Source organism: Agelaius phoeniceus, chromosome 31 (genome assembly GCF_051311805.1).
Source record: "Agelaius phoeniceus isolate bAgePho1 chromosome 31, bAgePho1.hap1, whole genome shotgun sequence".
Taxonomy (NCBI): domain Eukaryota; kingdom Metazoa; phylum Chordata; class Aves; order Passeriformes; family Icteridae; genus Agelaius; species Agelaius phoeniceus.
The window spans coordinates 6,368,510-6,381,757 of record NC_135295.1 but is presented as its reverse complement, the minus strand read 5'-3'; positions in this window follow the sequence as shown (position 1 = coordinate 6,381,757).

The following is a 13,248-nucleotide window of genomic DNA, read 5'->3' as shown; positions in this document are numbered from 1 at the left end:
AACATTGGAATAACGAACTGGCAGACCAGGTTCCCCCAGTCAAAGCATCACAGGTAGATCTGGACTGGCAGCACAAGGGAGAGTTGTTTCTGGCTCCATGGGCCCATGATGCCTCAGGTCATCAGGGCAGAGATTTCACTTCTAAGTGGGCACAAGGCCAAGGGGTGGATTTAACCATGGACGCCATCTCCCAGGTTACCCACGAGTGTGAGACATGTGCTGCCGTTAAGTAGGCTGAGAGAGTAAAGCGTCTGAGGAATGGTGGGCGTTGCAATAAGTAGAGGTAGGGAAAGGCCTGGGAGTTTGATTACATTGCACTGCCGCAAACCCGCCAAGGTAAGTGCTATGTGCTCACCATGGTGGACACAATCACCAGATGGCTGGAGATGCACCCAGTGCCTCACACTACTGCCCAGCACACCATCCTGGGCTTGGAAAAATAAGTCCTGTGGTGACATGGCATCCCAGAGTCAGATCATGGAACTCATTTCAGGAATAGCTTAGTTACCACCTGGGCACAAGAACACAGTGTTGAGTGGGTGTATCACATCCCCTACCATGCACCAGCTGCTGGAAAGGTTGAACAGTGTCATGGATGGTTGAAAACCACTCAAAGAGCTTGCATCGGGGGACCTTCAAGCACTGGGATCAGCATTCAGCAAAGGCTACATGGCCAGTCAACACCAGAGTCCCTTCACACTGTAGATGGAGATAAGGTCCCTGTGAAAAATGCCAATTACTTGTTTTTAAAATTTAAAAAGTTTATTAGTAATAAAATGGTTATAAAAATAGTAATACAATTAGAATAATAATAATTTGGACAATTTGAATTAGGACAATATGAGACAATAGAAACAAAGAGTTACGGACGTCTGGGTACCTTTTCCTGGGCAGCATAAGTTTGAAAAAGGACATCCGTTAACAAAGGATTAACCCTTAAAAACAATAGCCTGTTGCATATTCATACATCTCATACATGATGCATAAATTCCACTAAAATACAGGATTCTGTCTGGTCATCATCAACTTCCTCATAATCCTAACAGCGTCATCCTGCCCGAGCGAGGTGGGAAGAAGTTAGTTTCTCCTGATAATGGAGCAATAAATTCTCTTTCTTTGAAAGATTTTTTAGGTGTCCTGTGGCTGCTATCTTGGTGTGAGTTCTTTCTTTAGGAAAAAAGTATCCTACGTAGCATAGTTTCTATTTTAACATTTTGTTATAACCTAAAACAATATTTAACACACTACTTGAGAGAATTAATACAGCACTTCTTTCTAACACAACACATATAATATTCATTTTAATATTTGCGAAAAGCCAATCATAAAATATGCATTTTTCACAGTCCCTGTGGTACAGCTGAGAGGCCTGTTAGGGAAAACAGTTTGGATTAACCATGCCTCAGGAAATGGCAAACTCACTCATGGGATTGTTTTTGCTCAAGGACCAGGTTGCACCTGGTTGGTGACATGAAAGGCAGAGAAACATGATGTATCCCTCAAAGAGATCTTATCTTTGGGTGAACTGTCTGTGATGCCACTGCACCTGTAGCTGTATCTTGATGTGTATATATATATAAATAAATATAAATATCTATAGAATTTGAATAATGCAAGTATGTACATAGTTGAAAAGTCTTAAGTTCAATGTTCATATGGGGAAAAAATTCAGGATGGGTAATGTTATGAATTTAGGGTTCTCAGTGAATTTTTTCCTATTGGCATCCTGAAGGTGCTGGGAGTGGGAGAGGGTGACTCCTAGATGAACAGCCAGCAGTCAAGTCACATGGAAAGAGTGGCTGATAGCCCTGGCATTCCAACAGAATCACTTGGAGGGGAATAAACCTTTTAAATTTTAAAAGTGTGCAGTTGTTTCTCACAATGGGGCACTTGTCTGGATTATAAAATCTCTTTTATGGCCCAAGAGATTTCAGATGAATGGCATGCCCTTGTTGATTTTATCAAGTCAAGTGAGTACTAGTGCATGTAAGAGCTAAGAGTAATGCTTAAAATGTGAGTGAAGTAGTGTGCTTGGGGTGGGTATGAGACTTAGAAGATCCTCATAACTATTTTTAGCCAGATTGAAATTTCCATAATCCAGATGTATAAAAGTCAGCTTCAGACAATAAATTGGACCTGTCCTGGTCTGTTGAAGCTTTAAGATATTGGATGGTCGGAAGAAACAGAACGGAAGGACACGTGGTGGAGAAAGAAAATGGGGACCCCATGGCTGGCGGGACATGTGTGAAAGAGGGAGTGAGAAGCTGCAGGCAGGATGCATAAAAGAGGAAAGCAGGGAACCTGTGGCCAGCAGGATGCATGAAATTGAAGGATTTGTAGGGGCTGGAGAGCACCTGAGGGTTGCCAGGTTGAGAGTCACGGTGTTAGAGTGAAGGCAAAAGTCGCCATTTAGTAGAGACAGTGCTCATGTGGAGGCGAGTAGTCGAGGCAACTTTCCCAACCCACCAGCACAATAGGGGGAGGGGAGAGCTAAAGATATAAAAGGTAGAGCATCCATTTTGTAGAGGAGCACGTGGCTGGTGGTCACAGGGACTCCCAGTGCTGAAAACTTTTTCCTTATTCAGTCCTATTTTTTTTTGTTAAGGTTTAATAAACATTTGAAATTTTAAAAGTGAGCAGTCATTTCTCACACCCTGGAAACCCAAGCACTTTCCCCTCCCAGGAAGCCTTTCCCCTGGCCTGTTTGGAGCTGGGTGTCACGATCAGCTAGTACAAGTGGGGGTTGTGATGGTTCGTTAACTGATCTCAGAGTGCAAAAAACAACACAAAGGGGATTTCAGTACTAATCAAAACAAATTGCACTTTCTATTGAGTGTTCACAGCAAATGCGATAGAAGGATTAGAAAGGAGATAAAGGATAGAGAGAGAGAGAAAGAAAGGGAAGGGGAATATAGCTACCAATGGAGAGATGAAATCCTTGTGGTCCAGCCAATAGATCTGTCTTGTCACATCGAGGAGAATCCCAAAGTCTTGGTTAACTCAGGAGTCTATTATAGTCCTCTGCCAAAGGGGGAACAGGTACAGGACCGTGGAGAATAAGTCTGTAGAGAACAAGTACAGACAGTCCAGTTCAGAACCCATTGTTCCAGGACTGGTTTATATGGGAAAACAGTCTTGGTCCAGTGAACACACCTGCAGGCAACACCTGGAAAACATCCTGCTTCAACAGGCCAGCACCCCCTGTGTTAGAATTATAGGGGTCTACGTCCTAGGGAGGGAGCTTCAATCTCCATCTGTCACAGTGGTCGTGAGGCAGATGAGGGATTTTCCATGGGGGATCACCAAAATTATCCCAGAAAGTTCATTTGGCCAAAAGGTGGTGTCATGGTTTGACACTGGGACAATGCCAGTGCCCCCATGAGAATACTCTCTCCCTGGTTTCTGCTGTGAGATGGGACCAGGAATAAGCAAAGCAGGCTCCCACTTAGGAAAAAAAAAAAAATTATTAACTAAACTACAAGGGGAAGGAAAAAAAGAAACACACAAGGAAAATGAAAACTTCACAGATACATCTCCTCCTCCTCCCCACCAAATTCCCAATACAATACATCCCCCAAATCACTGACTCTCAGTCCGGCACCATGCTTCAGAATACTCAATCCTCAGTTCATCAAGAGGAGGAGGAGTCCTTCTTGTGCCAATGGTGACCTCTTCCTTTCAAGTCCAGTGCTCTCACCACTGAACAAGGACCAGAGCTGCTTCTAGGGTCAACTTTTAAGGATGCTTCATCCCACTCCTGTTGCAGTGTGTTGCCATTTCCTGTCTCACCTATCCCATCCCCCTCAAGTATGCCAACCTTTCCCCCTCCCCCTTTTCCCTCCTGCCTGGCACCTTCCAGCAAGGCGTCGTGTGATTGGCAGATGCCCCCCAGGCCTGGGCTCATTGGTTTGTCCTAGCGTCCACATCCCCTGACCCTTCCCCTGCTCACACCTGGTTGGCCCTCACCTGTCCCTCCCCTCCCCCTGTCCCCGGGACTTAAAAGGACACGAGACCATGCGGTCGGGGTTCGGTCTCTGCCGTGTCTCTCTGTCTGGAGCTGTTACCACAGTCAGATGTCTACCAAGCTACAATAAAACTCTGGATCTAAGCTCCACGGCAGAACCCACTCCTTTTCTCTTCACCTTCATCTCGTCTGAACCTTTTCCACCAAAGGTAAACTGAGTTCCTATTTTGCCTGGACTTGTTCTGAGCGCCCAGCTGCAGCACCTAGCCAGCCAAAGGCATCTCTGGGGTGAAAAACGCCACAGCTGCCGCCTTTGGTCCAGCAGCGAGGCCAGACAAAGCCAGGCAGGACACACCCCGAAACATTCGGGGCTTAATATTTAATACACTCCAAAAAGGCACAGTCTCATCTTTGGGACATCTGTCCCCCCATATTTTTCACCCTCTGGGGCCGAGGGGTACCTACACCGAACCCTCTTGGTCCTGAGGCATTGCCTCCCCCTAGAATGCAGTCCCTGTATCACAAGGAGCATGGTTCTGTCCATGGCTACACAAAAAGAGTCCAGCAAAAACTACTCCATCATCTCTTCCACCTGAGTTCTTCTCTATTTCTTGGCCCATTCCCTCTTATCTCATCTGTATCTCTCTTCTCATTCAGCTTCAGGAGGATTAGCGTTTGCAAGGTTTTCATCATCCAAGGAAAGGGTTAAAAATCTGAGGCTCTGTCTGTCCAGAACTCCCATAGCTGCCCAGCCAGGCACCTTCTCGCACCCCCCCCTACTCCTTCTCGGCTGGCCAAGCACAGATGCAGGCTCTCTCTCTCTGTCTCTCCTGGGGGGGGGGTGGCTGCCTGATGCCTCTCAGTGCTCCTCCACCCTTCCATCCTGCAGGGGCCTTCACCTCGCTACTATCCAGGGCCCCGGCCTACCTCACCCGGCCGCATGGCTTCCCCTGCCCCGCCCAGCCCACAGCCAGGCAGGGGAGCTCTGAACCTTTCCCTGGCCAGAACGCAAGAGAGCCTCCCAGGCGAGAGCCCTGCTTTTAACCCCGTGTTCTCAGAGGTGGATCCAATGTCCTAATGGCCACATTAGGTGCCAATATTAAAATCTGAGCATCCATTGGCCTAACCCCAGCATGCTGGAAAACATATTTCCTGTCAAACCACAACAGGTGGGAAAATTCACAGGCTAATGTGATGAGTGGGGATCGTGAAGCAGGTGTAAGCGTATAGAGCAAGTTGCTCCTGGCCAGGCCCTGCTTGAAGCAGTGTACCATGGCAGCACAGCAAACACACCTGTAAACAATCACTTGGCAAGCATCAACCTCAACCAGGCCCAGAACTCTACTCAGGGTCTTCATGGTCTTAGTCTCTGTCTTTGCGATGATCATGAGGCAAATGAGGGAAACTTCAGACCATCTCTTACACTGGGCTGCAGCTACCCAGTGGTGCTTTTTCTCCACCACTGCCCCAAGGTTTCTTTGCTACACTGTAGTCCCCACACCCCCTGCCCTGGTAGGATGCCCCGCGGCTCCTGCTACAGCTACAGAGTTTATGATATATCTCATCTACCACTCTGGGACTTTGTTCATCCCTGCATTCCCTGTACTCACCCTCTGCCTGCTCGGTGCCCACAGTGTCAGTGTCCAGCACCAGCACCTCTCCCTCCTTTGGGGGGGGAGCAAGGGCTCCAGGGGGGCCCTGCAGGGATAAGAAAAAAAGGTTTGGGGGTGTGGTCTGGGGAGGAGGGAAAGGCCAGAACTGCCTACTCACCTGTCCTGGGGTTTCCTGGTGGCTGCAAGGAAAAGGAGATTGGGCTGTGACTGTGGGACCCCCAGGGCATCTGACCCCCCCGGTGACCCCTGAGCTCTCAGTGTACCCCTGATTCCCTCTAAGACCTCTGAGCACCACCGAACCCACCATAACCCCAAACATGGCAGGGAGGGAAACTCCCCCAGGATCCCTGAAGACCCCCCCAACATCCCTGCGTGATCCTACAGCAGCGATCTCAAAGATCCCAGGATCTCCTGTTGCCAGCCCAATATTCCTTAAGGGTGCCCCTTCCTGGGACTCCCCAGGACATGCCAAAATGCCCCCAGGTGCCCCAGGACCCTGAGAAAAGACTACTGAGGGCTCAGCCCCACCGTGTCAGGGCTTTGATCACTGCCCCATTGCCCCCCAAACCTGGGGACTTGCCGCTGCCCTTTGGGAGCCCATCCCCCTCCTCTTGTTACCCACCCCAGCAGTGCCACAAGTGACAGCCTGTGATGACAGCCAGGAGCAGGAGCAGGAACAGGAGGGTCCTGCTGATCTCCACAGCTACTGATGGAAACAGAGAGGGACACATGACACATTGGGGTCACCTGTCACTTCAGGTGTCCTGCATCCCTGGTGACCCCATGTGACCCCACCTGTGTCCATATGTGCCGGTGGTGTCACCTCCAGGGCCAGGTCTGGGCTGAGTGCCTGGAACATGCGGTGCCCATCCTGTCCCAGCTGGTTGGTGGCCACGCACTGACAGGTGACTGAATGTCCCACATCGATGTCCCCAAGCTCCAGGAGGGGACTTTGGACCACGTCCTAGCCGTCTCACAGCCAGGTGAAGGTGACAGGGGCTGAGCCCACCTGCACCAAGCAGCGCAGGGTAATGGGGTCACCTGCACACACCTGGTGTGACAAGGTACCAAGGGTGATGGTGGCATTGGCCAGGGGCACTGCAGGGGAGAGATGGGGCTGAGGCTGGAGGGAGGGTCTAGTGTTGGATAGGGGTACAGGATATGGGAGACTGTGGGTGAAAGACACCCAGAACCAGAAGGTCCTACTCGCACAGAACTGTGTCTTGCGGTGGACATTACTTAAAGTGGGATGCCATCTGTGGGGTGAGGGTGGGATGGCTGCTATGGGGGGGGGGGCGGGGGGTGCTGTGGGTCCCAGACATCCAGGACAGTGACATTCAGGGGGACACTCTCGGCCACTCGGCCACATTGTCCCCTTCACTGGCCTGGCAATGATAGCTGCTACTGTCATTGTCCCCAACGTGGCACAGCTCCAGGTAGGGGATGGTGCCCAGTGGTACCTCCAAGGCCCCCCACAGTGCCCAGAGAAGGACAGGGGACATGTCCCTGCAGCCACCACGCAGCTCAGCATCAGGCAGTCCCCCAGTGTCACCTGTCCCCTGGGGGGCTTCACCCACAGGGACACCCCTGTGGGATGTGGGACCCCTGTGGGGGGAGACAACATGATTGGGGGATACAGGGAGATGCAGGGGGGGTTGGGGTAGGAGGGGAGTAAATGGGAGCCCAGTGTGGGAGAAGGGACCCCAGGGAGGGCTTTGGTGACCCAGGCAGTGACAGGAAACAAGAGAACGGACAAGAGGGGATTCAGGGAGAGACATGGTGGGCTCAGAGGGGGGTGGGGGGTCCTCAGGGTTGAACGAGGGCACCAGGGAAAGAATGAGAGACTATGAGGAGGTTCTCAGGTAGGGCTGGTAGAAATTTTGGTGTGGGGCCTCATGCCCATCCTTGCACTCACTGCGCACCGTGACACGGAGCCATGCGCTGCTCTTCTGTATGGCCCCCCTGACTCGGAACGCACCTGCCAGCTGTAATTCCCCGAGTGGTAGACCTCAACAGTGGACAACAGCAGCTGCGGGGACCCTTGTGGGACCCCACCACCTGCCCGTCCCAGTAGAACACCTGCAGGAAGGGGTAATCAGGGCCACAGGGGTCTGGGGTGCTGTGGTAGCTGAGATTCAGGGAGGACTCCTTGGTGGGCTCGGAGGAACCCTCCAGCACTGGTACAGGGAAGAGGTCAGGGCAGGAGATTAGGAGCAGTGGGGACAGTGACCCCAAGTCCCTGGGGAGGGGCTGTGGGGGTGTCAGGGTGGCGACTGTGGGGTGCTCACTGTGCACTGTCACTGTCAGCAGCAGTGACTCCTGCAGCCCCCAGGATTTCACCCGAGGTGATCGTGCTGTTCCACCAGCCCTGGCAGCATAGTGTCACCATGTTCTCCTCCAGCAGCACCTATACTGGCACCTTCAGCACAAGTGGGTCTGGGGAACAAGTGGGTCCTGTCACATCACAAGGGCCTGGGGGGTACCAATGGCACCGGGACCCCCTATTGGGTCACATCCAGCTCACCAGCAGTCCTGTTATAAATGGTGCTCAATTTGTGTTGAATTTGGGCTGGGTTGGGAATTGTTGTTTTGGGGCGAGTTGATGGGTGTTTGTTGTGGGTCCTGGGGAGGGGAGGTCAGGGTTTGGTGGGGGTGATAGTCGAAGGGGGGTGGGAGGTGATTGGACAGGGGACTTGACCAAGCATTCGACGCCCCGAGAAAATATTGGTCCAGAATGAATATCGATAAGGACCAATGAGAACACCGGAAAACGACCAATCAATGTGCGGATCCAAAACCCACCAGTCCTGAACCTGAGAGGGGTTATAAAATGAGGGTTTTGGTTGGGTTGGGGGTTCTTCTCCTTCAGAGGGAACTACCTTGTAGGGGAGAACCTAGCATGTTTGGGACACGTTATCTTTGGGTTGTTGGGTGGGAGTTTGGGCTTATCTCAAACTCCCCGTCCTCTCTAGTTTGTTTTAATAAACGAGAGCTTTTTTCTTCTCAAAATCTGGCCTCGGTTGAATTCATAACAGTCCAGTCCACTGAGATGCTCTGGGATGTTCTCAGACCAGGGCACAGGCTCTAGTCACACCAGGAGGTGACCCATGGAGAGGGGCCCACCCAGAACCCTTAGGGTCCCCATGGGTTCCAGGTTGGGGACACCCAAACCCCCCTCACCCTCTGAAATGCTCATGGGAGGGCTGAGCCCAGTGCCAGGTGTGTCCCACATGTAGTTGCTACTCATGGTGACAATGAGGTGGTTGCATCCCTGTTGCCACCACTGCTGCCCGTCCTTGTACCAGGTGGTGGCACCAGCGGTCCCCAAACCCTTGCAGGTCAGTGTCACCCGGTCCCACAGCACCGCGGGCCTCCAGGGGGGCTCCACCAGGAGCTGGGTGGTCTGGGCACCTGTGGGTGACAGGGGACACCAGTCTGCCAGGGCCACAGCAGGATGGGGACAGTAGGAGGGGACACGGCATCTCCCAAGGACTCACCAGCAAGTCTGAGGGTCTGGGCTGGAAGGGAGAAGGGACAGGGCTGGGTGGGGGTGGCCCTGCAGGCACTGCAGCACCTGGGATACAAGGTGTTGTGACTGTCTCCAAACCGTCCCTGTGGGGACAGCAGTTCTTGTGGGAAAGTGTGTCTGGGTGATCCCCAAAAGATTTGGAGAGGCAGGGGGACATGTCTGTGTCACAGCCACCCATGCACCACATCCCTGTGGCACACACACCTTGGGAACAGGGACACCAAGGCCACCCTGGGCTGAGGCAGAACATGGGGACACTTTGGATACCCCAGGCACAAGGACACCACAGACACAGCCCATGCTTGCCCCGGTACCCCCACCGGCTCATGATCCCATCCCCATGATTCCATCCCCATGGCCACATACTCACTGTTCTTGTTCCCTTCTGTCCATGCATCCCAGTTCCCTTGTCCCTATCCCCAGAGCTACCTGAGCCCAAAGGTGCCAGTCCCCACATTCCTGTCCCCACATCCCCATCCCCCAATTCCTGTCTCCTGTTCCTGTCCCCAAAGCCACCCTACATCGCCAGTCACACCAAGGTCTACTGGCACTGCTGGCATTGGGGACCTCAGGGCACCCCACAGCTCCGCTGTGCCGCTTCCCCACTCCTCTCTGCCTCATCAGGGCCCATCCCTGCCATGGGCATCAGGCCCATGCCCAGGGCACTCACCCCACAGGAGCAGTGCCACCTTCTTGGCATTTCAGTGACCCCAGCCATGTGGACTGGCTGTCACTTGCTGCTGTGCCCACTGCTCCCCTGGCTGGCACTTCTTTGGATGAAGAGCTGGTTACTATCTGGACTTGACATGGTATTGCACGTGGTAGGAATATTACACTTGCTAGTGGACACACCACAAAGAAGGCTAATTTCTTCCACCATTTACCATTCCATTACCATTACGATGACTTCCATTACCATTTTCCAGGTGAACAAGTTGTCCCACCAATTGGATTCTCCAAACAAGGGGGTCCATTTTTGTGTTCCAACATAGGTTAATTTTCTAATATTTTGAGTAATGTTTTTAGTTACATGACGTTGGTCATCAATCTCTAGGCAGCATTCTGAAGTATTAAATTTGCCGTAGATCCTTCCTTCCTCTGCAAGGAGGTAGTCCACTGCCAATTGGATCTGATAAATTACTGATCGTGTTTGTTGTCACTGCTGGTTTAAGAGATCAATCAATCAGAGTTGTTTGATTGGACATTATTTCAAGTACTGTTTGTAAATGGATGATTCAATTGAGCATATATACTGGGCTTCTGTACCCCCAGGATCCATCTTGTATCCTGTACCCAAGTATCTGGGCCATAAGTATCAATAATCTTTTGTGGGGTCCAAATTTCATTGTTCCAATTTTGCGTTCCACCAAATAAATTCCTTTTCTTTCTGGCCAGATCATCATGTACTGGGACTCCCAAGTTTGATTTCGCATCCTTAGGCAGTAAGAAAAAGGATGTTTTTATTGCTCCAATTGTGTAACTCTAGTCCACCCTCCCATTAAACTTCACATACGCCCTGTTACCACAGATCCAAAATAAATTTTTAGGTGCATCCCAGAAATTAGAATCTTGTTTTGTTGTATGTTTCCAATATTTGGATATGGTTTCTATTGTCCAGAATGGGTTAAAATAATCTCCTAAGTATTCAAACATTTTTTCTTTTTCACTGTATACACATCTTCTTTCAGTTTTTTTCTATCGACCAAATATGAATGGGGGGTTTCTGGGATCCACCTGGTGTGTGTGTCATTTGCTGCTAGATATCTTTTACGTGGCGTTTCTCCTATTTCGATAGTATACATTTTCCCTTTTCTTGATAAACACTCTTCCCCTATTATTGTTGATTTAACTTCCACTCTCCTTCCCTTCTTTTGGGAGCTACCATGCTTTGTCTTGACATAATATATGGGGAGATATCGCGAGGTCTCAAGATATCGCAAGGTCTCAAGCTATCGCGATGTTACGCTTAGGTGGAACCCCTCCCCTTTTACTGTTAACTGACCGTTACCCTCTGTTATAAAAGACCCTCCCTATCCATTAATAAAGGCCAGTTACTGTCCACCACATTGGTGTATGCATGTGCTTGGCCCGTGTGGCAGAGGCGCCGCCACTGAACCGTCCTCAACCCGGGACACCACGCCCCAAGCGGCGGCAACAGTAATCCATTTTAAAATGTCTAGGGAACCTAAACTGATACCATCCCATGGCCAAATCTCACTTAAGTGTGTCCCCCCCAACAATCAGTCAAATTAAATTCTTTTGAAATCTTTTCCACCATATCGATGAAAAGATTCTTACCATATATTTGTCCCTCTCTATCCCTTTGTCTTTTCAATTGCATTTCATTCTCTTTGAATGTATCCTCTAAGTTTGTTTCACTTTCTTGTTCAAAACATACCCATCTTTCTTTCATAGGGCACTCTCCTGACATCCTCTGGCTTGGATTTGCAATATTTTGAGCTAGAAAATATATTTTATTATCTTCTTTACAGGTTGTTAACTGGGTGTGATTAATACATTTAGGATTTATGTTTGTGTGTACTCTGATAAATACACTTACTGTATCTCCTCTATACAAGGGATAGTAACACTTCTCACAAGTGTTTCTCCACTTCCTCCCAAGTGGATGAGTAGTAGCATTGCTACGAGCAGGAGTCTGGTACAGGCTGGGCTCCTCACCTCTCAAACCACAGGGGTTTTCTTGGTGCCCAGAGAGTATTTCCTGCAGGTAGTTCCCAATCCAGTCTTACCTCTCACCTCTGGTTTTCCTTTCTTCTGGAGACATTCTGTCATGACCCTTATCGTACTGACTCCCTTCCCTCAATTTGGTCCCGATTCGGGGTGCAAGGAGAGTGCTCTATGGAGCAGTACTGGAAAGTGAGATGTTATTTTGATTGTCAATTCTTAGCTAAACAAAACTTAAATTTATACTATAACTATAACAAACATTAACAAACTTTAAAGACATAAGGTTAACAATGTAGATGTTTCCTGTGGCAGGGTTGTGTTCAGGGTTGCACTTCTTTCGGTGTTTTCCTCAGGACCAATTTCAAGTCTTTATTGTCTCTGCTGCCTATAGCCCATTTGCTTGTCTCAGCTGGGGGTGGTACTGGACCCTTCACTCGACTTGCATGAGTCCGCCCCCACTCCATTGTTCTTACTGCAGTGTTTGTTGTAAGCAGGACCTGGAAGGGGCCTTCAAAGCGTGCAGTTAGTGGAGGGTTCTTCCATGATTTAATCAATACCCAGTCTTCTGGATTAATACCATGTATTCTACAGTTCAGTGGGGAAGTTTGGGGAAGGTAGCCCTTTTTCCTTAATTCTTCTAGGGTTGTTGTTACTGTTTCTATATATTTTTGCATTGTCATCCCCCCCTCTAGATGTTCCCCAATACTGTATGGGGTAAGCAAGAAAGGCAGCCCAAACAACATTTTGTAAGGAGAGACCCCTAGATCTGTTCTGGGTCTCGTTCTTATTTGTAATAGGGCTAGTGGTAAACATTTGACCCAATTCCGTTGGGTTTCTATGACCAATTTTGTTAAAATATTTTTTAATGTTTGATTCACCCTCTCGACCCTCCCAGAACTCTGAGGGTGCCAAGGGGTGTGCAACTCCCACTTTATTCCCAGGGCTCTTACGACTTGTTGCAGCACACTGTGGTTGTAAAGTGGGGGCCATGGTCTGAATCAATAATATTTACTAGCCCGTATCTTGGAGTAATTTCTTCCAAGAGAACTTTTGTCACAGTTTGGGCTGTCTCCCTTCTCATGGGGAATGCTTCAACCCAATGGGTTAGATGGTCAACTCTGACCAATAGGTGTTTATACCCTTGGGCTGGAGTTAATTCAGTAAAATCAACCTGAGTACTCTGGATAGGTCTTATGGCTAATTTCCTCCATCCCGGAGTGGTTTTTTGCATCACATTTATGTTGCCTTTTTGACAGGTTTAAGATTCTCCTGTGATGGATCTGGCTATTTCATATATTCCTATGCCCATGTAAAATTTCAGTAAATGATCACATATTCCTTGTATTCCCCAGCGAGTTAATCGGTGTATCTCTTCCATCTTTCCTGGTTATTATTTGGTTGAATATTTGTCACCCATCTGGGGTCTACCACTTTCCATCCTCTGTTTTTACCCC